This window comes from Pleurodeles waltl, chromosome 6 (genome assembly GCF_031143425.1).
Source record: "Pleurodeles waltl isolate 20211129_DDA chromosome 6, aPleWal1.hap1.20221129, whole genome shotgun sequence".
Taxonomy (NCBI): domain Eukaryota; kingdom Metazoa; phylum Chordata; class Amphibia; order Caudata; family Salamandridae; genus Pleurodeles; species Pleurodeles waltl.
Window position 1 is genome coordinate 676,332,841 of NC_090445.1, and position 25,381 is coordinate 676,358,221.

Genomic DNA, 25,381 nt, shown 5'->3' on the forward strand with positions numbered 1-25,381 from the left:
TACACTACTTACCTTTGGTGTTTTCTTACACTCCCAACGTCCTTCTACACACTACACTTGCCTAGGGGGGAATTTGTGATTCACATTCCACTTTCTTGTATATGGTTTGTGTTGCCCCTAGGCCCATTACAATCTATTGTAATTTCTACTTTTTGCACTATTCTATGATTATTTACTTACCTGATTTTGGTTACTAGTGTATATTTTGTGTATAATACTTACCTCCAGAAGGAGTATTGCCTCTAATATGTCACTAAATAAAGTTCCTTGATTTTTGGTTACACTGAATATTGTCTTTTATTGTGTATAGGTACTGTGTAAATATAGTGGTATTGAAGGAGCTTTGCATGTCTCCTAGTCCAGCCTAAGCTGCTCTGCTACAGCTACCTCCAGGCAGCCTAAGCTGCTAGAACACTGCCTACATTTCACAAATAAGGGATAACTGTACCTGGTATAAGGTGTAAGTACCTTATGAACCCACTACAAATCAGGCCAGCCTCCTACAGATGGTACTGGGGGATGCCCCCATTGGTCCTTCACCACTAGGGAGTGGCTACTGGAGGAAGAATCAGACAAAAAAGATGACGTTCCGGTCTCCCTCGTGGCACTCTCTTCGCCCTCTGGGCCACTTGGTCCCTCTCTGTCAGTTGTGTCTCCAATGGCCAGATGTTTCCCTACTCAGCTTGGCCCCATCTCCTCTGCTTGCCAGTGCTGAAGCTGCAAAGACAAAGAGGGATAGGGTCATCACGAGTCCATGATAACACTTGAAACACAACTCTGATTGACAAATAATTCCATGATGTCAAGCAAGCCCCAACAATAACTTGCACCTAAGTGGCACATACACGTGCCATCACATATGCATGCATGCCATCTGATTTATCAATATTTGCCCACAGAAAATCCTGGATCTCCGACAACTACAATTGCATTGCTATAGTACTGCAACCACAATAACCATACAACAACTAGAAGCCCTCATCCCCATCAAAGCTGTACGCTATGCAGCAGACCTCAGTTATATGTTGACAAACATTAGTATCCCAATGTAAAGTCCATTCCCACATATCTCACACAAGGTCATGCACACATCTATTTGTGACATACATAATAACCCAACAATGTCAAATGATGCCCTAAAATCCTGCTATGTTGCTTACAAATAAGAAATATCCTGGAGAAGGTGACATGGATATACCCATGTCACACTGGAAACATATCAGCAATGCACACTTCACCAAGTGACATCTGTCCCAAGGAGGTTGCATCAATGTTACTCAGGCCTCATGTGGCTTTGAAAGGAACACTGTAGACATCATGTCCAATCTCTCAGGGAGAGATGTCCCCAGAATACACAACACAATGAATCAGCAAGCCTCAGGATAGTCACCACTACTGCCTGGCACACATTACAATGACATTATCTGAGTGCTTCTGTAGAAGCCATCTGTCCTTTGCATATTGGATAGACACTGAACTTGCAAGGACTTCTAGAAGGCCCTCAAACTGTTGCCCAATGAGACATAACATCACTATCCCCATCTTGGACATGTAAACACTCGTGTCTGTCTGTGAATGAATGCCTGTGATGTCAGCATCACTGCACATAACTCCATGACGCATGCCAACAGTCAGGGCACAATCCTTAACCATTCCACATGTGCAGTATACTTTTCAACATGATTACAAATCAAAGGCATAGATAAACACAAGATGGTTTCAAACGCTAGGCCTATCTGTCATGTCCCTCATTGCTACTGCAGTTCTACATGCCAAATGACATACTATGATGCATGAGGGTATCTTTCAGACAATAACCAACAGTGACACACTCCTGTATATCTCAAAACATGAAATGTACCCCTATTGCAAATGTACTATACCACAAACAGTTTGCCCTGCACATACATGTGAGGGAATACAGACATCACCCCATCTACATAAGTAGAACATGCATGAAACAGCAGCCTACAAATGTCTACTTAAGAGAAAGGGACACATGTTGACCTGTAGGCACAAGGAATGTTGGCAACAGTAATGACACATTATTCATGACAATGGACATTCCCCACTTCCCAAGAGAAATAAGTTTGCTACAGCTACAACTAAATTGTCATGTAAGCCATGTCACATGTGTGATGGACACCTACGAATCACTGACTGCAGTGATGCACCAACACACATCATACACTGAAGATAACTTGCTTCTGGGTGGCAGATGTCTACATACACATATACCCAGAAACATGGCAGAGGACAGTGATGCTTCACCTACTTACTTTTGGCCTGTAACATTTAGGAGTAGTGATCTGTTGGATAGAAATTACACCCTCTACAACAGCAAACAATACATGATTGTTCACTGTACACAGCCATATGTGAACCCTGCAGTTCAAGTAGTTTGAGGATTCATCCCAGTTTTGTCCTCGGTCTCAGGTCAAAAAGGCAAGGCAAATCTCTTTGATATATGACATGTCAACACAAACAATCTCCCATCTACTGTGTGACACATGGCTCATCCCCAATTGTCAGGGCAGCAGTCCCAGGGGAGCAACCTATCAATCACCTGGCAATGGGACAGGCAGGAATTTGCTATTTATTCACCCCCTTGAGGCTGCTGTGCTGCCCTTAAATGGCCATCAAGCTCCGGATAGGCCACTGTCAGAATGCAGTCCATTAGGGGGTTCATTGCCCGACAGGCACCCCACCCACATTGGGAAGACAGCCCAAGCTGGGCCGCCGTGATCTTCCAAGCCCAGCGTCTCAGGTCCTCCCACCTTTCCGACAGTGGGCGCTCAGCCAGCTGTGGACCCCCAGGGTCTGCACTTTCCTGGTGATGGCTCTCCATATCCCTTTCTTCTAATGGGCATTGACCTGCATGGATGCAAAAGACAAAACAAGAAATTATGTTGACAAGTTCCTTCCAAAATGTCACATGTATGTCAGTTCACCAAGCTAAGTACACTCTATTTTGCCCATACTGCCCACTTGTGGCACATATTAGCCATTGAGTACAGGGACATGCCTACAAACACTTCCCAATGTGCAGTCCAACCCACCACACTGCTCAGGCCCTGCAAAGACTAGGCAGGTCAACTGACGTCTTGCGGGACATGCTCTAGCATTCTGACTGAGATGTGAGCAACCATGGGAGGCATCACACCTCTGTGACTTCTGAAAGGTAGACTCCTTTGGTATTAATGCATCAAAACACTCACACTCTGTGAGAATGACCCTCTGCATACAGCACCTACAGGCTATTGTCAGAGTACAAACTCACACATTACACATGGGTAACAAAGAAGGGACTGGCTTCGTGGCTACAGGAAGAGCCTAGCCTGTCCATGTGTGGACATGTGCAAATACAAATGCAGACTCATGAAACTTCAAGGGGTGTGTTCTGTGTGAATTATCATTAACACAGAACACACCTTTGGACCTAAATGGCATTCAGAACAACAAAAGGCATCCATTGTGCATTTTCTGCTATGTGACTCAACTACTGAGTCACATATCATGGGTTCCCACGAAGCAACACACTGTTTGCATTCTGGAAATGGCTGTAATGTCACCTCACCTAGTTATGTGCATCCAACACAAATTGGATCAGGGAACACTTACAACATACAAAACACAATGTATGAGAACTCACCATCTGGCATTGAACATACAAACATGCACATTGACTCCCATTTATGCCAGACTGACTGCATCTACAGGGCCTTGAATTTATATTCTATCACACATGGGCACAATGTAGCCTTTGAAAAGGGAATGTATTGTAAAGTACACAGAAAACTGTGCACATGAGGCACTTACCTGCTCCTCTGGTGCACCATAGAGCTATCTATACCGGGTAGGACCTCAGACACCAGTCTCTCCAACTCCACTGTTGAGAAGGCAGGGGCCCTATCACCTGCTGGACGTGACATGATTGCTCCCAGAGGCGGTACACAGCAGCTCAGGTAGAGGAGGTCTTGATGGTAGCAGTATAAGGAGTCAAGTGAGGAATTTTGCAGAACATGGCAGTCACACCTGCCACTGTACGTGGTCATCACTGCTGGCGGACACAGCCATTGGCCTGTGACCACCACTGGCAACAATGTTACCCTATGACTGCATCTGCCGCAGTTGCAACCGCTTTCTGGAATTAAGACTTCCGTCGGCGGCCCGGGCTGTTGTCAAATGTCCAGTGGAATAGGTCACGGAGCTCCCATTTTAGAGGTCTGAAATGCATGATAGTGCTCCTAAAAATGTGTCACACCTCCGAAAATGTTGTTTTTAGCATTACAAACTGCTTATCTTGTCTTGTCATGTAGGTCTTACTACTCAAGCACCATTGGTGTACATTGCTGGGCATATATGGCAACTTGCAGTAGGGCACAGTCCATCCCTGTCAAAGGTCATTTGAATGCTTGGGGCATCTAGTCACATTCAGAGTGGCATTTGTAATGCATATTAGTGGTGACGCCCAGATACATGATGTGTACAAATGTGTGGCAAAGCAAGGGGGTAACATATGACCCATGTGTTATTATCAACTGTGATGTGTACTGTGTACGATGTCCACACCTTACTATATGACTTGTCACATGTTATCATTGCTGTACATCATGTATGCTGCAAGGGGCACACTGAATAATGTCAATACTCATTTATTATCATACATAGGTACCCAGGAAGGGAAAGATCAGACAACCTCCCATCTACTGTCCACTGACAGACCTTCGGACCATGGAAGAATGCCTCATCATCCAGATCTACCGTCTGAATCAGCAAACAATCATGGACCTTTGTCAGCCATTGGAGCCCAATCTGATACCTGCCATTAGCAATCCCAGAAGCATACCATCCATTGCAAAAGGAATGTCAGTATTGCACGTGCCACAAGGTCCTTCCAAAATACAGTGGCACTATCTGCTTGGATGTCCTAGACTATATTCCGTCTGGTGTTGAAGGATGTTCTCTGAGCAGTGTTGAAATACCTGAACAGCTATATCTAGTTTCCTCAACGTGAGCATTTCGCCCATGTGAGGGCTGACTTCTATGATTTTGGAATAGCAAAAATTGGTCCCCCCTGGGGGAAACTATAGCCCTTGACTTCACGGCAGTGTTCCTTTCACTGAACGCCTCCAACTCGGTAATGTTTATCAGGTATTTCAGCCATTTTATTAGATGTAAACAATTCCAAAATGATACAACTCAAACTCACCCTCTATATGGCAAAACATATTAATATTAGGTGCTCCTAATAAGTGACGATGGAGTGCAAGTTAATAAAGTGAAATGAAAGTGAATTGGTGTTATTTACAAGATAATATGTACAAAAGTGGCTAAAAATCATGTAGTCTTCTTTCCAACACCCCTGATACACGTGTCTAACCCCTTAGCTGCTGTCCCTTTCCCCCTCCAGTGCTGAGCCCTTATTTTGCTATTTGGGGTAGTTCGCACTTAGGCCCCCATAACTTTTTGTCCACATAAGCTATCCACACCAAATTTGCATCCTTTTTTTCCAAAATAATAGGGATTCTAAAATTACCCACAGTTTGTGGGTTCCCTTGGAGGAGACTGAGAAATTTGCCAAAAAACTAATCACATTTGTGTTTTTGGGGAAAAATTGGATAAAGGGCTGCAGAAAATATCATCTGGTTTTTCACTGCAAACGAGATCAACAAAGGATTGCAGTGATAAAATCACCATCTTCCCAGCTTTCAGGAACAGACAGACTTGAATCAGAAAACCAAATCTTTCAAATCTTTTTATCAAGGAAACCTATGTATTTCCAAAATGGACACAAAGCAAGGAGTTTAGAATTAGTGGTTATTTGCACATCACTGAATTCGGGGATACCCGTACTAACGTGAATTACAGGGCATTGCGCAAAATGACTTCTTTTTTACAAACTGTATTACATTTGGAAAGCAAAAATGTACAGAAAGAAAATTGCCAATCACACTTGTTCTTCTATTTTATGTTCCCTAAGTCTCCTGATAAAAATTGTACCTTACTTGTGTGGGTAGGCCTAGTGCCCGCAAGAGGAAATGCCCCAAAACACAACATGGAGACATCACATTTTTCCATTGAAAACTGACATGTTTTTTGTAAAGTGCCTAGCTGTGGATTTTGGGCTGTACCTCAGCCGGCACTTAGGGAATCCTACCAAACCTGTACGTTTTTGAAAACTAGACACCTAAGGAAAACCAGGATGGAGTGGCCTGTGGGACTCTCACCAGGTTCTGTTACCCAGAATCCTTTGCAAACCTCAACATTTGGCAAAAAAACACTTTTTCCTCACATTTCGGTGCTGCAAAGTTCTGGAATCTGAGGGGAGCCCCAAACTTCCTTCCACCCAGCATTCCCTCAAGTCTCCCGATATAAATGGTACCTCACTTGTGTGGGTTGGCCTAGTACCCAGGACATGAAATGCCCCAAAACACAAAACGTGGACACCACATTTTTCTAATGAAAACAGACGTGTCTAGCCTTTGATGTTGGCCTCTAGATCAGCCACCACTTAGGGAAACCTACCAAACCCACACATTTTTCAAAACTAGATACCTAGGGTAATCTAAAATGGGATGACTTGTTGGGCTCTCATCAGGTTCTGACACCCAGAATCCTTGGTAAAACTGAAAATTTGTCTAAAAAACCCTTTCCCCTCACATTTCAACAATGTGAATTTCTGGAATTGGACGGGAGCCACAAAATTCCTTCCACTCAGCATTTCCTTAACTCTCCCGATAAAAATGGTACCTCACTCGTGTGGGTAGGTCTACTCTCCGTGACAGGAAATGGACCAAAACACTTCGTGGACACATTTTTTCAATGAAAATGGATGTGATTTTTGAAAAGTGACTCGTTTTGGGCTCTAGCTCGGCCTACACATAAGAAAACCCAACAAACCTATATATTTCTATAAATCCAGAATGAGGGGACTTGTGGGGCTCCCAGGAGGGTCTGTCACCCAGAACCCTTTGCAAACCTAAAACTTTGGCTAAAAAACACTTTTTCCTCACATTTCAGCTCTGCGAAGTTCAGGAATCTGAGGGGAGCCACAAACCTGCTTCCAACCAGCATTCCCCCAGATCCCTCTGATAAAAATGTAACCTCACTAGTGTAGGTAAGCCAAGTACCCATGACAGGGAAGGTCCCAAAATGTATAGTGGCGATAATGATAACCAAGGTGAGTGTACTAATTAGTCCTGGGATAGGGAACCATTTAAGGAAACGTATCAAACCCAGACATTTCCGAAAAGTAGATATCAAGGGAAGTGCAGGGAGGTGTTGCTTGTGAGGATTTGCCAAAGTTTTTTTTCCCCAGAATGCCCTGCAGAGGTAAGCCATTGAATAAAAATACATTTCTGTGATGTAAACTACAGGAATATGCAGGGATCCACAAACTGCTTATTACCCAGAGCTCCCCGATTTGTCCCAATAAAAACGCTGACCCACTAGTGTGCCTAGAATTGTGTAGATCCCTGCATAGTCCTGTGGTTTGCATGACAGAAATGTGAGAAAAAAATTAGTTTTTATTTAATGTTTCACCTTTGCAGGGTATTCTGGGTAAGAAAACATTGAGGAATCCACACAAGCCACACCTCCATGGACTCCCTCGGGTGTCTAGTTTTCAGAAATGTCTGGGTTTGGTAGATTCCCCCATATGGCAATTGAGTCCAGGACCCAAAACGCAGTTGTCCACCTAACAAAACCAGGTTGTTTTTTGTGATAAATAATTTTGATGGCTTAACAATACGATTTGGGCCCTTCCCTGTTGTGACCCTGTGTGGCGATTGGGGTTACCCAAGCTGTGCAAGTCATTCAGCAGGATTGCAAGGTGGGTTTCTGTACTAACCCCATATTGAGCGTAAGGTCCAAAGCTATCTTCAACTCCACCAGCGAAGTCGGGGTCCACTGGTTTGCGGTGGAATGGGGCCCTAGAGTGCCTCCGTGCTTCCTCAGAAATTTTTTGAAACGCAAATTTGTTCGCTGCATAATTTGCTGAAGGAAGTCAACATCCAAAAAGGGATGGGCATAGTCAATTGGCAAAAAGTTGGCTGTATCTACTTTACATCCAGCGTTACCAGTAAAAGGTGGAATTTGGGGTTGAAATGAATGGGGGAGCTGCCAAGAGAGCACTCTGTCTGTGCTTGGAGCTGCACACACCTGCTCTCTGGTTTGGGCTAATTCACTGTTGTCCCGCCGCAGATTGTGCATGTGAAGGGACAGCACAACTGTCCCCATCGTCTCGCTCAGAATAACTGGAAGAGGTGTCATCATATGGGACTCTGCCGACAGAAAAATCACTAATAGATTCTTCTCCATTGCCCCTCCCTCAGATGCTTTCTCAATATCTGCTGTATCAGTCTCTGATCCTGCCTCAGAGCTGTCCACCATAACCTAAGTTACGGCTTCAGCAGCAGTCATCCAGCGAGATGCCATCTCCGCTACTGCCTAAACTGTTCCTCTAAAACACTAGCTTGAGTAGGTGTCAGATATGGTGACAAAATGGCTAGTGGGTGTATGTGTAATGTGTACAACAGTAAATGTCAGTCACCTTACAAAACAAAAAAGACTCACTATTACTTCACCTTGTTACATACCCATCATCACAGCCTTTAACACTGGTGGCGCCCAGTGCGACAAGCTTTTTTGCCGTCCCCCCTCCCATGACCTCCTTCTTGGATTCCCTCTCTACCACCCAGCAAAATTGCTCTTCATCTCTGCATGGCCCCCTTTGCACATATATATGTAATTTGTTTTAAAGCACAGGTAATGGCTGGCTTTGCTAATCAACTCAGCAATTCACATAGATAAAATACAGATCTGTTCTTTGCAGCAGACATTTAAACCTTCTGAGCTACTTTATGTCGTCAAAACTGGCACTAGACAAAAGTCCGATCTCTTTTTCTAGCAGCAGGAGCATAATCACAAAAGTTAATTTTTTTGCCACCTAACAGCTATATCTATATATATATACATTATATATATATATATATATATATATATATATATATATATATATACTATGCACATATGTAGGGAGAGAGTGTCTCTCTCTCCTTTTATATATATATATATATATATATATATATATATATATATATATATATATATATAAAAAGAGATCACGTTTATATGTGTTTGCAGCCCCCTGGGAAACCACAGATGCAACAACAAAAGTGATCTCTATATATATATATATATATACATATATATACATACATATTCATATATATATATATATATATAAGAGAGATTTCCCACCCCCTGTAGAGTCTCTCTCTCTCCATTTATATATATATGTATGTGCACTACTACTACCAGGATGCATTGTGTAAATCACCAGAGCATTTAATCAAGTAATAAGGTGCCTTCAATCATTTGCTCAACCCAAGCACTTGGCCTGTGACCAAGGACGAGATGTCTGAAATGCGCAAGGCCTGGAAAAGGTGTAAAGAATTGTTTGAATGTTACTGGCTTTGCTGCTGTCCAAAATAAACTGCAACCTATTGAGAGTGAGCTTTTGTCCAGAGGACAACTTTGTTTTGCATATATATATATATATATAGCTGTGTGGTTTCCTGGGGAGGGTGATTGTGGACCCCAAGGAAACCGCACATTTATCCAAAAAAGAATTACCCCTCCCCCAAGGGGATCAGCCCTGCTCATCGGCGACCCCCTGTCAATTTCATTAGTTTTTAAATGTAATTTGTATTTTTGAACCCCTGGTAGGGTGTGATTGCCCCAACCCCCAGAGGTAAACACACTTATTTAAAATGGCCCCAGATGGGAAAAGGGGCATCCCATTTCCTAAAGGGCAGACTCCCCTGGTCACTACTCTTTTAAAAAAAATATAAATATTTTAACCCCTGGGGGGAGTTGTGCTCCCCCTCAGGGGTAAACTACCTTTATTTTATTCTTTTATGCACCGAAGGGGGGGTCAGCCCATTTTCCAGGGGGCCGATCCCGTCTGATGGCATCTCTGGTGTCTAGTGGGGTTTCCTGGGCATGGATCGCAGCACAGCTGTGATGCATGCCCAGGAAACACTTTCAGGAAGGCCTCGTTTAAAGGGAGAGAATGTCTCCTTTCAAAGGAGGCCTTTCTGAAGGCTGGGAAGGCCCTTTTTGGCCCGTTTTCCCCCACCAGATCCAACAGCAGCCTTACCTCCACTTCCTGCTCTGGGTAGGAAATCAAACTGATGTCACAGATGGGTGGATGGTGGGTGAGGGGGATACACGGAAGCACTTTTGTGTCTTCTGAGGGGTATTCCATTTTTTAAAATTCCTCCCTGGTGTCTGCCATTGATCGTGGCCCGCACCAGGGATGGTGTGTGTGCGTCGGCCATTGCCCGACACACGCACCAATGGGGCTAGAATCTACAGACAGTTTCAAGACACAGTCCACATTTTAATTTATGTTGACATTTCAACCCAACCTATGAAACTCATTCAAAAAGTGTCATCATCAGGATGGAATGTTGTAGTAGGAAGCACCTAAAATGAGAGAATTATGCATCTGTCCCCAAGCATCGTAAATCCTTATCGCATGATTATAAAACAAATTAATATATTCATGCTGGTTGGCCTATTATATATAAATAGCATAATTATCGACCCATAATCTTAATGTACAAACATGTGCTAGTCCTTCCCCATGTGTGAGACAAGATCCTGAGTATGGTTTGAACCCCTGGACAAAGTTGGAGCAGTTATAAAAAGTGTGCTCAATGGATGAAATGGGATAACCACATTTCTAAAGCCAGCAAAGGTTCTTTCAAATTGTTCAAAACTGGGCCAAAAGTCCTCCTCAACTTTCAAATATCCCCAATTATGTCCCAGAGATGACTCATCATTGAGTCAAACCCAACTCTTAGAAAGTACAGCACACAAGTCTTACAATGAAGTACTTACCCATCAGTATTTCATGAGCGTACATCCATTAATAAATCTCCTCCTGGGTATAACATCGGACGGCTCAAGGTGCCATACGGACTCAACGTGGCCCTAGATATTAATCCTAATGCAAACCAAAATGTAAACATCATTGTATGTTCACTCTCCTTGGCTATCCTTAACTGATTGCAGAACGCAAGACGTATTATGGGAACTCCACCACTGTCAAACAACCTGAAATCAAGTACTGAACATTGTACATAGTCAAATGTAAACCATGTACCCTAGACTTGAAAATACCCCACTTGCTTGAGCAAGTACCCAGGACAAACCCTCAGTGTGTCATTATAAAAACATCTATCGTTTGGCACACATCCCAAATGTGGTGGAAGCTATTGATGACACAAATGTTGCCTTCGTCCATCACATGGCAATGAACAAGTGTACCTTAACAGAAAGAAATTCCATTCCATGAACTTCCAAGTTGTTTTTTTGATGGACCTCTACATTTCATAGGTCTGTTCCCGTTATCCGGGTTCAGTTCAGGATGCGTTCATTCTGCGAATCAGCACAATCCCCGAGCTGATGTCATGACTGTATCCAGAGAGTACCTGGCTGGTTGGTAAGTCACATCTGCCCTAATTGTGTGTGTGCAATGTGTGCTGCAACAATTCAGATGGGAGGGACTCATAGTTGCACATATGTTCCATTCATTATAGGGGACTCTGCGTATCCAAACCATCCATGGTTGTTGACACCACTGAGGAACCCAACTACGCTAGGGAAAGTCCACTTCAGCAAGGCCCACGGAAGAACACTGCATGTCGTGGAGCAGGCTTTTGGACTCCTGAAGGCCAGATTTAGGTGTGGACAAGACAGGTGGAGTCCTCCTCTACTCACCCGGAAAAGTGTGTAAGATCATTGTAGCCTTCTGCATGCTCCACAGCATTGCCCTGTGGAGGAAAATCCATACATTCCAGATGAGGGGGAGAAAGCAGTGCCACTGGGTGATAATCCTGAAATGCCAAATGAGGACGACAGTGATCAAGAGGAAGGTGAAGGCTTGCAGGCAGATCTCATCTATCACTACTTTATCTGAGTGTAAGTATATCATGTAATGTAATTACTTGTGACTGTGTGAGGAACTGTGGTTGTCATGATGTGTGGAGTCTGGTGTTTTGTTCAAAACACTGAGAGTGTAATGCTTTGCAGTATACAGCCAAAGGTTGCTTGATAAGTCAGACTTTAACACTTCCTTACCTTGATTAGCTGCTTTGTGTGTGTCAATCTCATTACAATGTGAGTGAATCCACTGATGTTTGAGATGAGATTTTGGTCATAGGTATCATTTTCAAGCCTAAAGTCTTTGTTTTGTTTTTATATAGCAACCCTCACCATGACATACTCAGGTGGGCATTTTAGAGTTGTGAAATTGGCAGGTATTTGATGTGGTTCTGACATAGGAAGTGGACATGGATTAATCCAGGTAATGTTTGTCACAGATTTGGGGTGTATGAGTCCTGTGCCAAGCAACTTAAATAGTGTTTGGGTGGAAGTCTGAAGTGCACAATACACCTGTTTGAATTGGTGTGTTGGGCCAGTTGTCTCATGAGTGTGATCATGTGGCTTTGGAATGTGTTGTCTCCAAGTATAATCCATGCATTCCCCCTTCAGATAGTGTTCACAAGGAGCTTGTCTGGCCTGTTTGTAGCTGTAGATGTGTTTCCTCATTGCTGGCCACAGTGCCTGTGCCACAACACCGACATAGGTTTGTGTCATACCACAAGATGCTTGGTTATTGTATTAGGATGGACCTATTATCAGGGACTGTTGTACTGTTCTCTGTCTGTGCCATGGTTTATGTGATGTTTGAAAACCTGGTTTTGGTATTTGATAATGTCCAGGACAGTGCGCGCTCTACGGGCATCTAAAATGCAAAAACCCAACACTTGCAAGATAATGTAATTTATGCATTGTGATGATATGTTATTGTTTAACCTTTTGCATTGCAGAATTCCATCCAAAAGATACATTTTTAAGGTGCTTATAAATACTGTACATGCAGACATTCAGAGTGTGTTAGGGTGTGGTTCCTTTCCAGGGCCTTCTAGAGACTTTCCCTGCAACATGCCTGGGCGTGGTTCTAGGCTGGGCCAAGACTCTATAAAAGAGAGTCAGCCCAACTTCCAGTGCTCACTATTCAGAGGTCCCGGTGCAGAGCAGCAGCTTCTTCCTGAGCTCCTGTCCCAGCAGCCTATTTGGATTTTCCAGTCTTCTGCACTCATCTCTCATTAGTGATCACTGTTTCCAGGCGGTAAGACGGTGTTTGGACATTTCCCAACACCGTAATTAGGAATTTTCATATTCTTGATTTTAATTCTTAAATGAATGACAGATTACTTGTGCGCTGCCATTTTTTGACATTTGTATGGTGGTTTGCAAATAGGGAGGACGCACAATTTATTCCATAAAGATTTGACTTCGTTATTACATTGTTGTTCATTGCGCGCTGATATTTCTTGACATTTACATGATGTTTTACGAGTTGGCAAGACGTGCAACTCGTTTCATGAGCATTTAACTTTGTTGTTCATTGCACGCTACCTTTTCTTGACATTTACATGGTGGCATTCGAATCGGCGAAACGCGCGATTCACTTCTCGTGTGTAATTCACGCTGTTCATTATGCGCTATCATTTTCTGGCATTTACATGGTGGCATTCGAATCGGCAACACGCGCGATTCTTTTCCTTGAGTGTTTTTTCATGTTATTCATTGTGCGCTACCATTTCTTGGCATTTGTATGGTGGCATTTGAATCGGCAAGACACGCAATTCTTTCCTCGTGTATAAATAATGTAAACTACTGTGCGCTACTATTCGAAGACATTTTCTTGGTAGCATTTCAAGTTGACACGTCGCGTGATTTATTCCTTGAATCTACGTTGTGTGATTTCATGGTGCATAATCCTTTATGGTGTTTAATACTCATATAAAAATCTGCAATGTGCGCAATTCACTTCCCAATGTTTTTTCTGAGATAAACACAACAATACCAGAGTTCTAGATGTAATGCTGTGTGTTCCTGATCTGTATTCTTAAAAGGAGATTCATATGGTTGTGTGGAAATTGCTCAGAGTGTTTCCTGATTCTCATGCTAAAGAAAGTACTCGAATCTGAATGTCATATTTAACTTTTCCTGTTTCCTCCTCAGGTATTCGGTCATCTAAAGCCTAGTCAGTTTTAGGACTATTCTAGGGTTGTTCATGTTTTTCGGAAAAGACGAAGCTTAGAGTTGTAGCATGGTACTGATTTCATGAGATGTAATTTTGATGTTGTGTTTTAACCTTTTGCTTCCTACAGGTATCCTTCCCAGCTGTTCCCATCCTAATCCCCTTTTCCCCACTTGGACTCTCTTAGACTCTGTGATAAATCTAATCAGAGTATTGGAGCTGTCTTGTGGTGGAAGTGTTGGGAACGTGCACAGACCCCCAGGATCTGGTGACTCTGACAGATAAGGCTCAAGCTGGTGACAACAACCACTAATCTGTTAGCCAATTCTATAGGATGAGGTCTGACAAAGCCCTTTCTTCTGTGGTCTGAGGAACTGTACCTTGGTATATCTACCCTAACTCAATATGATTCAACCACTCTTAGCTATGACAGTCCAGGCATTTTGACGGCCTATGTGCTGTGCAGTGCAATAAAAAGTTTGGTGTGATTAGACACTTGCATCAATGTGTTTGTGTGTAATGCTAGTAATCCTCAGCATGACACTACCAGTGACCTGTCCCTCCTTCCATTACCATCTTGTGACTTCCTCATGTGTATCAGATTTGCTTACATCTCTACATTTCAAAATGTGGAACAGAAGCAAGCAGGCAATGATTTTCTGATAGGTGAATTTATTAACAGGTGCAGGAAATAAAAATGAGATACAACACAAAAGGAAAGTGAAGGGATCAGTCATGGTGGCTTAAATCATTTTATTAGATGCCACAACAGTTGTAGTCCAAAGTCCAGTGTCCTACTGCCAGGGAAAATGAAAGGTGGTTGCAGAACAGTCAAAAGAGTGAATATGTGGAGTTTCGTCAGGAAGAGGTTACTTGCTGGCAGTGGTTGGTGTCTTGCCATCTGATGCTCCTGGCTTCTTGGCTGGATGTGCCCACTTGCGGGGGGATCTGCTGCTACAGAGGCAGGGGTGTCTGAGGCAGATTCTTCCTCTGACAGGGCCTCCCTTCCTGTGGCTGCCACAGATGTTGAAGGGCCTGGTTTTGCTTGGCCAAAGGAAGGGGTGTGGTGTTGCTCATGGTCCATGATCAGGGTACTATTTACCTCTCAGCACACCCCGATAGGGAGGTCAGGATTATGTTGGAAGCCCCTCTGCTGCTGGATCATTTCTATGAGTTTGGCAAGTACCTGGCCCATCATGTCTTGGGATTCTTGACAGGCTCCCAAGACTTGGCTGATGGTGTCCTGGCCAGGATCATCCCCAGTAGCCTCTCCCGCTGGCCTACAATATCCCCCACACACACCCTACCCCACACAGGCCTGTGCCCTTGCCTCAGATTGCCCCCTACCACTCGTTCCAGGACTATCGTTGTCAGAGGTGTGTTGCTGTGACTCAGGATCCTGGACTGGGCCTTACAAGATTGTTGGAACTGTCCTCAGGAAAGGTTAGGGGGCAACTGGTTACCTGAGATGTTGATGCAACCGGGCTAGGAAGACTCGATGTGGTCACAGTGAGGCTCACTGGTGTCGTCTGACCAGGTTGCCCTGATGGACCAGAATCATCCTCAAAGTCCAGACATGCAGGAGTGTTGTCATCACTGAGGGCTTCATCAAGGGGGTAGTGGGAGTCTCTTCAGTGGGCTTGGTGTTCCCAGTGGCAGCTCCACCTGTTGATATGAGAGATACAATGTCCCTGGTTGTATTGTGACATCTACCTCTAGTATTTTACAGCGACATTTTGCAAAGGGTGTGTGCATATTGGATTAGCAAGTTTTCCTTTTGTGATAGGTACCCATGCTATCTGACCTAACATTTGTGAAACATGCCAATTCCATTTCAGTCAAGCAGCTGCTGAATTTAAGAGTTCATTAGCAGTTGGGAGGATGGGCAAAGAGTTACATCTTGCCACCAGTGCAGGCAAAACAGTGGCTGGGCAGGCTGTAGCTTTGAACATTTTAAGGCCTAGTTGAATGTTATGCAGACAGACCCATGACTTTGCTGTATATGTGGTTGGAGTCATCATGAGGTCAGTGCTTTGTGAATGTGTCTGCTGCCAACACCATTCAGGTGATGCATCTTGAGACCTTGGGGTCTTTTTTTGTTGCACACTGGTTGATCTATCTTTCATGCCCACAATATTTTCAGCTTGGCTTAGATGCTCAAGATGGATCTAGGTGGTTAGCCACATCACAGATTGGACCACAATATGCCTCTTGGTCCCTCCCAGGTGAGTAAACTTCATCTGTGAGTTCACAAACAGATGCATTATGGAATATGGACACTAGTCTGGTAACTGAAATTACAGGGACTGTCCCCCTGCGAGTTGCAGTCATGGTACTCCCTGTACTACACACAGTATACATAAGTTATCCTCCCAGGTGAGTACACTTCCATTGCGAACTAATGAACAAGGGTAGCTGGACAGATGCATACTGTACTTGGGTTTGGAGTTGGTGAGAAAGAGCCTCCTGCACTTACTTACTTACCCTCTACTTCATACACTTGATAAATGTCACCCTCTTGGTGCGAAAACTTCATTTTTTAATTCTCCTAGAAGGGTATTTTGGCAAGTGTACACTGGACTGGTGGATGGGTTGACAGTAAGGGAGTCTCCTGTGAGTTGCAGCCATGCAACTCCCTGTACTACACACTATACAAATGGTTTCCTCCCAGGTGAGTACACTTCAATGATGAGTTGATACGCAGGTGTATTGTGAGGTGAGAACACTGTTTTTTTTGTTTGGAGTTGGGGGAACAGTGCCTGCTGTGAGTTGCAGTACTGTTACTCTCATTGCTCCACAACACCTGAAAGATGCCACCTCCATCCGCGAGTACACATCATTTGTGATTTAAAATACTGTGGTCTTCTGAGAATAGGACACTGCTCTAATGTTTAGAGTAACAGTACCATTGCCCCCTAGCCTTATCAGTCCTGCCAGTCCCTGTACTACACACACTTTACAAATGTTATCCTTCCAGGTGAATACCCTTCAATTGTGAGTTCAGGGACAGGGGTAATTGGAGCAGAGGACACTGTGCTGGCTGAGTGAAGTGACAGTACCAGTGCCTCCTGGCCTTAGCAGTCCTGCCAGTCCACTATACAAATGTTATACTCTCAGGTGGTGGCACTTCAATGGGGAGTTGACAAACAAGGGAATTTGTAGCAGAGGCCATTCTGCTGGCTGAGTGGGGTGACAGTACCATTGCTTTCTGGCCTTTTGCAGTCCTGCCAGTGTCTGTATTACACATACTATACAAATGTGATACTCTATGTTGGGTACATTTCAATGGGGAGTTGACAAATGAGGAAATGTATAGCAGAGGTCATTCTGCTGGCTGAGTGAAGTGACAGTACCAGTGCTTTCTGGCCATAGCATTCCTGCCAGTCCTGTAGTATACACACTATACAAATGTTATCCTTTAAGGTGAGTACCCTTCAATTGGGAGTGCAGGGACAGGAGTAATTGGAGCTGACTGAGTGTGGTGACAGTACCAGTGTTTCCTGGCCTTAGCATTCCTGTCAGTGCCTGTACTACACACACTATAGAAATGTTATACACTCAGGTGGGTACCCTTCAATGGGGAGTTGACAAACAAGGGAATTTGGAGAAGGATATATTGTTCTAGTTTTTGGAGTTGTGGAACAGTGTCTGTTGGGAGTTGTAGTGCTATCAGTCCCTGCACTTCACACACTATACACAGATGTTATTCCCCCAGATGAGTCAACTTCACATGTGAGATGTCATGCAGGGGTCTTTGGACAGGGAAGCACTGGGCCAGTGAGTGTGGTGACAATGAAGGTGGCAAACAGTTAGCAGTGAGCATGCATGACAAAATATTTTGGTGACATCTTTATTATTGGGACTTACCAGACTGCACTCCCCCAAGTATTCCTGTCAAGTCCTCATTATGCAGGATGGCCAAAACCTTTGCCTCCCAGGATGTGAGTTGTAAGGGAGGAGGGGGAGGGACCACTGCCTGTCTTCTGGACCTGCAGTTGGTACCTGGATACCACAGAACCAACATTCCCCCTGAGGTCGTTCCAGCTCTTCCTGATGTCCTCCCTCGTGCGCAGGGTGGTGCCTACAACATTCACTCTGTCGACTATCCTTTGCCACATTTCCATTTTCCTGGCGATAGTAGTGTGCTGAACTTGACCTCCAAATAGATGTGGCGCTACTCTTATGATTTCTTTCACCATGACTCTTAACTCATCTTTAGTGAAACAGGGGTTTTTCAGAGGTGACATGGTGGTAATAACAGAATAGGAAATTAACATGTGACAGTGACTTTATGAAGCTGGGAAGTGCAAATGGATGTGATTGTATATAAAAGTGTGTTGAGGTTGTAGGATATGAAGTAAGAGAAAATTGAATGGGCTCCTATTCTATACTTAATTTTTTAATAATGCCTCCGGCTTAAGTGCGTGGCATTGGTGATGCAGAGGTGTGTGAAGGGGTGTGTTTTATAGAGTGCTTTGAAGTTGTGTCGGTGTGGCAGTGTGTGTCAGCTGTGTTGTTTTCAAAGCCATCCAATGTGCAGTTGTGTATTACTTTGGTGACCGCGGACTGTCGTGGTTCAGACTGCCATTGGCAGACCACCATGGATGTCCACCACTGCGACTTTTAACTTGTAATAGGTCAGTGGTTGGTTGTTGGGCTGTCAGTGCTGGAGGTAAGACCACCTATTCCACGCCCTCCATGGTACTGGCAGTCTGCCTTTTTTGGCCGGCGGTCCTGCCTGTGTAACTCGTAATACAGTGGTCTGAAAGACTGCCAATATGGCAGTCTTTGGCAACCGCCCTTAGTCTAAATTTCTTCTAACTCGGGAAGTAAGCGCAGGCCTGGCAGAATCCACTTTTTGTATCCGATTTGTGCTCCATCGTGGTCTACCATATTTTTTTACTATGACCCAGTGTTTCGCGACTAGAAGTCTGCAGTTAGTGCTTGGTCTTTTAGGTGCTAGTTTTTACCTTAATATTTAAAAATTAATAACTCCTGCTCTATTGTTTTTTTGTTGTTTTGGTGTCAAATAAGTTATCAACATTTACTTCAGTTTTCTGAATTGGTGTGGGATTTTTCACTTTATTACTTTTTGTGTGCTGCACAAATACATTACACATTGCCTCAAAGTTAAGCCTGACAGCTTTAGTACAAAGCTACCAGAGGGTTAGGCACAGGTTAAGTCAGTGACGTTTGTAGTTCACCCTAAAAAGGTATTGTATCTGTTGCTTGAACAGGATACACACCCTATTCAACCAACACCCCAATTTCTCACATTCACTATGTAGAGCTCCCATCTAAAGTTCCTCATAAATTTCAGCTGTTTGCTCCACAATTTGATAAGCACAAATCAAGCAAAAACAAGGTTGAAGGAACAAGCTGATAAAGAAAAACACAGAACTGTCAGTCCTACCAATACAAAGAAGACCGTGGTTTTTCCTACTAAAGATCTAAAAGATAGGATTATGATATGGTGAAATGTGAATACTAAAGCTGGTCAATCATAGTCTGAAATGATTTGGAACACATTAGAAGTCAGTTTGTTAAGACAGACCATGAGCCAAAGTAGACCATTCAAGGTCCCTGGTTCCTTGCAACACTTGTCTATACCCTTGAGACTATGGAAGACACTCCTGCTAGATTTCATCACCAGCTCACCTGAATATCACCTTATGATCATGGTGGGTCATCAATAGTTTGGTTAAAGCAGCCCACTTCACCCCTGTGAATAGATGCCAGCACAGATACATTTACAATGTATAGTTTGACTGCATGGGCAACCGACAACTATTGTCTCTGATTGTGGCCCCTAGTTCACAAGAGTGGTGTTCAGTCTTTTGGGTATCATCAGCTATGTACACAAACGTTCACCCTCAATCTGACCGAGAAGCCAAATAAGTAAACCAAGGGTCATATTAAAAAGAAATGATGCATCACTGAGCTGTGTCAGCAATGCATCCAAATAACTTATGCTTTGGTACGACAGAATAACACACCATGGATGCGTCGTATTTACAATACGGCACACCATATTATAAGGATCCTTCCTGCATAAAACAAAATGATGCATCCATGTGTGCCATGTTGTAAGGAAAACTGGTGCTACTGCTGAAAAAGTGACACAGGGCTGACTTGTGGCATGTAAAGTGACGCTGCATCTCTTTTGTGTGTGGATTGTGTAAAACAAAAATTACAAAAAAGTCTCCTTCATTTGAATAAAAGGCACACTGCCCAGAAGGCAGCTATTGAGCAGGCAGTAGAAGCAAGGACAACAATCCTAGCACTAGCCAGGATGTCCAAACAGACATCCAGGGGAAGAGGAAGTGCAACTTCAGTGAGGAAGAGAATGACATCTTCATCACTGAGGTGACAGAGCACCAACATCAGCTCTTTGTCACCTCTAAATTCCCAACAGGGAGGAAAGAGGCTATTTGGCAGTTCATAGTGGAGAAGGTCAACAGTGTGGGACAAGCGAAGAAGACCGTCACTGACTGCAAGAAGCGCTGGCATGAATGCCAGACAAAGGAGAAACTGGCCAACAACCTCAAGACAGACATGCAGACTGGAGGAGGAATCCCTGCACCCCAGGAGGAGCTGTATGCCCTGGAGGAGCAGGTGGCAGCTGTCATTCCAGACAAGTTAGTGGCTAGAGTCCCAGGACATGACACTGCAGCACACGAGGAACAACCACAGACACAGGGTAAATATTAACAAGGGGCAATATGGGCAAAAAGGTCATGTTGTACAGAGTAGCTAGCTTTGTCCCAGTGATCCAGTGTGCTGTCAGCAGGGCAAAGGGCAGGAATCTGGATCATGTCCTGTTAAATGGCATAGAAATGTCAGTCACACACCCCAGTTACATGTTGCACAGCTGTCAGGCTCTGTCATGTTGATCCATTACAAGTATGAAGTGCAACACCAGTCTAGGTTCTCCTTTGTATACTGAGATGTGCAGTGTAATGTACAACATGAGTCACCAGACCTACAAGTCCCACAATACAAAGTAAAAAACAAACATGGAGGCCCAAACACAAGGTTAGTGGTGCAGTGCAGCACTGCTAGTCAACTTGCTGCACTGCCCTGTGCCACAGGGAAAGGAGAGAAATGGCCTGTATCTACAAGATAACATGCATTCCTGTCCTCTCCCGCTGGTGCACACTGGAATGCCTAGCGCTAACACAGGCATCCTTGCGCCATGTTGCAAGGATGCCTGTGTCAGGATTCTACCTGTGCAGGAAGACATACCTTCCTAAACAAAAGCAATCACATCAGCCTTTGTCCTCTTACTATGTTTGCTGCAAAAGGCAGCACACATAGAAAGAGAAGAAAACAAGGATTAAATAAATTACTTCTTCTTACGGCTCTCCTGGTGATGTGTAAAAATATGTTGCATTCCCCAGTTCACAGATTCTTGTACATCAGGAAATGCAACAAAACCCATGTATTTTGCATTTGAAAACCCACTGAAAGCTCATGGTATGCCCCCCGATGCAGAGTAAGACAACACAGCAACTTACATTCCCTTGCCTAACTCCACATCTACAAGGCCAGTAAAAGCCAGGCAAGCTGGATTTGTGTGGTCTTGAAGATATGGATCTGCAGCCTGGTCCTCTAGTGTGTCACAAAAAGTGACACAGTGGTGGTGTAAGCTGCATGGAAATATGCCCCATGGACTGGAACAGCACATCATGCATGGAGACCTGAACCCTATACAACCTGACGGTGATAATGCAGGCCACCCTGCACCATGAGGCCACTGTGTGGTACATGGGCTCATAAACAAAAATATGCATTGTAAAGGAAACAAAGAGCATGTGCTTGTCAGTGGAGAAACAGCTCACCTGAGGGGTGTCAGGTGTTGGACATATGAAGTATCAAGACATGGTAATATGCCAAGAGCCATGTGTATATTAACTGGCATGACAATACATGGCACACAGCTGTTATGATGTGCTTGGTGAGACTGCATAGGGGTGAATTGCCATGGTAGGAGTCACCAGAACCCATGCTATGTACTACATTTGACTGGGTCAGGGTTAATGGAAGTGATGCGCACCAGAGGATAATGTGTTTTGAAACCAAAGTTGTTGTGTGGCCCTGGTGGACCCATGATTGTGCAGGGCATTGTCAGTGCTGATTGAGTATGGTGAACTGCCATTATGTCTGAAAGGGGAGACATTGCCTAGTAAGTAGTTCAGAATGGATATTGGTATTGCAGGGTTAGCTAGCCCAATACACATGCACTGCTGTGTCTGACATTGTCACACTTGTGTTGTAGCTGGGAAGGGATGCCATAGAAGAGCCCATTGGGATACAACATCCTACATGTGATGTGGTCCTGGGTGAAGATGTAGCATGTGACAGGAGGGAGTCTGAAGGAAATTGTTTTGCCATGCTACTTTTGTCTCAGTAGGAGGATATTAAATAGGGATCTGTCAAGGTACAGGAAGAACTAGTCAGCCAGCACAAAGAGCAGGAGTCAGCAAAGGGTTGAGACTTAGGTGGATGTGCCCAGTCATGTTGCAAACACAGGTAGATACATGTCACCAGTTCCAGCAATGCTATCATGTGGGGTACAGCCTGGCCCAGGCCCCTCAATAACAGCCAGACATGTCAGTACATTGGATAAGGTCACACATATTGTTTGTGTCATAGGCAAGTGAGAGTCAATCACTGATCTTGGTTATATCACTGTGGGGAAGTAAGTTGAGTCACTGGCACAAAAAAATAATGGCAGAGGAGGCATGTACATGTAGAAGTGAGTGAGCCTGAGTCAAAGGATGTGCTATATTATGCAGACACCCAATTATCAACGGGGCTGAGTGTCTGCTAGCAAGCTACCTAGTCTGACAGTGCCTATAACCTCAGATTTGGTACACAGTGCCCATTGTCCACAATGATGAAACCAAAAGTGTATTCAATCAAATCAAATGAGGAGACAGAAATAGGAAATACATGGTAAGTACATGCCCACACACATTCCTGCAGTGTAGGAAGGTTTTTGGGTGTGCAGAGTTATTCGGGATAAGTGTTACAAAATCAACCCTTGATCACATGAAAGGCCTAGGGCTCATTATAACACTTAAATTAGATGTGGGAGTAATGCTAATTCCTAACTCCATTCTCACATTTTAGTATTAAGAGTGGAAACCATATTAACAATGTTACTTAGTTTTATGTGTAGATAAGTAGTGATCCCTACCCTATATTGCCCCTTTAGAGAAAGTCCATGGAGTGGGAGACAGTTCAGACTCCATGGCACTGAACACTAGTGGCAGAGGAGGAAATAGTTGAAGTGGGGTAGAATTAAATTCTCATGGATACAGTTGGATTGTTGCAAAACCATTGATCTGATGTAACAATCCTCCAGTTGTTGAGAAAGAGGGTGAGTCTGGCATGCAGGTTTCTCTGGAAAAAAGATTTAAGAGAACATGACGTACCTGTGTTGGCCCTGGATCTACTTCTGCCTCTTTGAAAACTGCCTAAGAAGGTATTTCCTTTCTGTGGGTAGCAGAGTGTACCCTGGTTTATCGCTGAATCCAGAAGTATGACTGCCTTTGGGTGCGTAGAAGAATAGTCAATAGGAGCTTTGCTGGGATTTGCTGGAGCAGTGAGATCCTCCTTGCCTGGCCTTGTGAAACACACAAGGTTAAAAGAACTTAATTAGATTCTGCTGTGCCTTGTCCAGAGAGGTAAAAGGTTGGACGTAAGCAGATACGTCTTTGACAAAATGATCTCCAAATAGATGACCTTCTTCTTCATAACACAGTTCGTTATCTGACATCTCAGCCACTTTAGGCTTGATTCTCATTAGGACAGTCTTTCTCTTCTCCGCTGATAATGCAATGATCGCATTGCCCAGGAGGCAAATAGCTCATTGACTCCAATCTCTGAGAACTGGCAAATTAACCGGACTTCCAGTAAGAGCTACATCTTCAGAAATCTCCATAATCTGAGTCAAAGGGTCCAGGACCCCTAGGAGTTTTGTCCTGGCTTTGCCGAAGAGCTTGACAATCCCTTTATTGGGATACTTTCCTGTCTTTGAAAGGAAAGAGGCCATTGCTGGTTCTATGTCTGGTGTAGAGTACAACATGTGAGGAATAATGAGGTCTGGAGTTTATGACGGTTTCACTTGTCCATTGGTCTCCTAATCCAATGGGATAAAAATGGGGGCCCACTAACCTGATCTGAGGTGAGAGATTATGGGCCATATTTATACTTTTTGACGCAAAACTGCGCTAACGCAGTTTTGCGCTAAACAAATTAGCGCCGGCTAACGCCATTCTGAAGCACCATGCGGGCGCCGTATTTATTGAATGGCGTTAGCCGGCGTTAGCCGCCGGCGCTGTCTGGTGTGCGTTAAAAAAAACGACGTACACCAGGCAGCGCCGGCGTAGGGGGAAAATGGCGTATGGGCGTCCACAAATGGTGCAAGTCAGGCTGAGGCAAAAAAATCGCCTCAACTCGATTTGCGCCATTTTTTTACGACGCCCAACCCCCATTGAAATGACTCCTGTCTTAGCAAAGACAGGAATCATGCCCCCTTGCCCAATGGCCATGCCCAGGGGACTTCTGTCCCCTGGGCATGGTCATTGGGCATAGTGGCATGTAGGGGGGCACAAATCAGGCCCCCCTATACCACAAAAAAATAAAAAATAAAAACTTACCTGAACTTACCTTAATGTCCCTGGGGTGGGTCCCTCCATCCTTGGGTGTCCTCCTGGGGTGGGCAAGGGTGGTAGGGGGTGTCCCTGGGGGCAGGGGAGGGCACCTCTGGGCTCATTCTGAGCCCACAGGTCCCTTAACGCCTGCCCTGACCCAGGCGCTAAAATCCGGCGCTAATGCGGGTTTTTTAGTCCCGCCCACTCCCGGGCGTCATTTTTGTCCGGGAGTATAAATATGACACATATGCATCAGAGTCATTTTTTAAGACGGGAACGCCTACCTTGCATATCATTAACGCAAGGAAGGTGTTCACGCAAAAAAATGACGCTAACTCCATGAACTTTGGCGCTAGACGCGTCTAACGCCAAAGTATAAATATGGAGTTAGTTTTGCGTCGAATTTGCGTCGAAAAAAACGACGCAAATTCGGCGCAAACGGAGTATAAATATGCCCCTCTATGTGGGTCAAAATATGGAGAGCCCACTGTCACAAGATGTGGGAGGATGAAGACCTACCGAACTCTTTCCTGTGGCTGGCAGCACCAACAGTCACATCCGTTCCTCTTTCTATGTGCTTGACCTGGAAGGAGCT

At 44.2% G+C, this 25,381-nt stretch overlaps 1 long non-coding RNA gene across 2 annotated transcripts in view; it reads left to right on the forward strand.

The window, feature by feature from the left end:
- The window catches only part of LOC138302018 (uncharacterized), a 442,874-nt gene extending 437,620 nt beyond the window's left edge, over positions 1–5,254 (forward strand). For both annotated transcript variants that reach the window (XR_011205222.1, XR_011205223.1), the window contains exon 6: positions 4,672–5,254. This is a non-coding gene — a long non-coding RNA (uncharacterized lncRNA). The remainder of the gene's footprint in view (positions 1–4,671) is intronic.
- Positions 5,255–25,381: the final 20,127 nt, after the last annotated feature.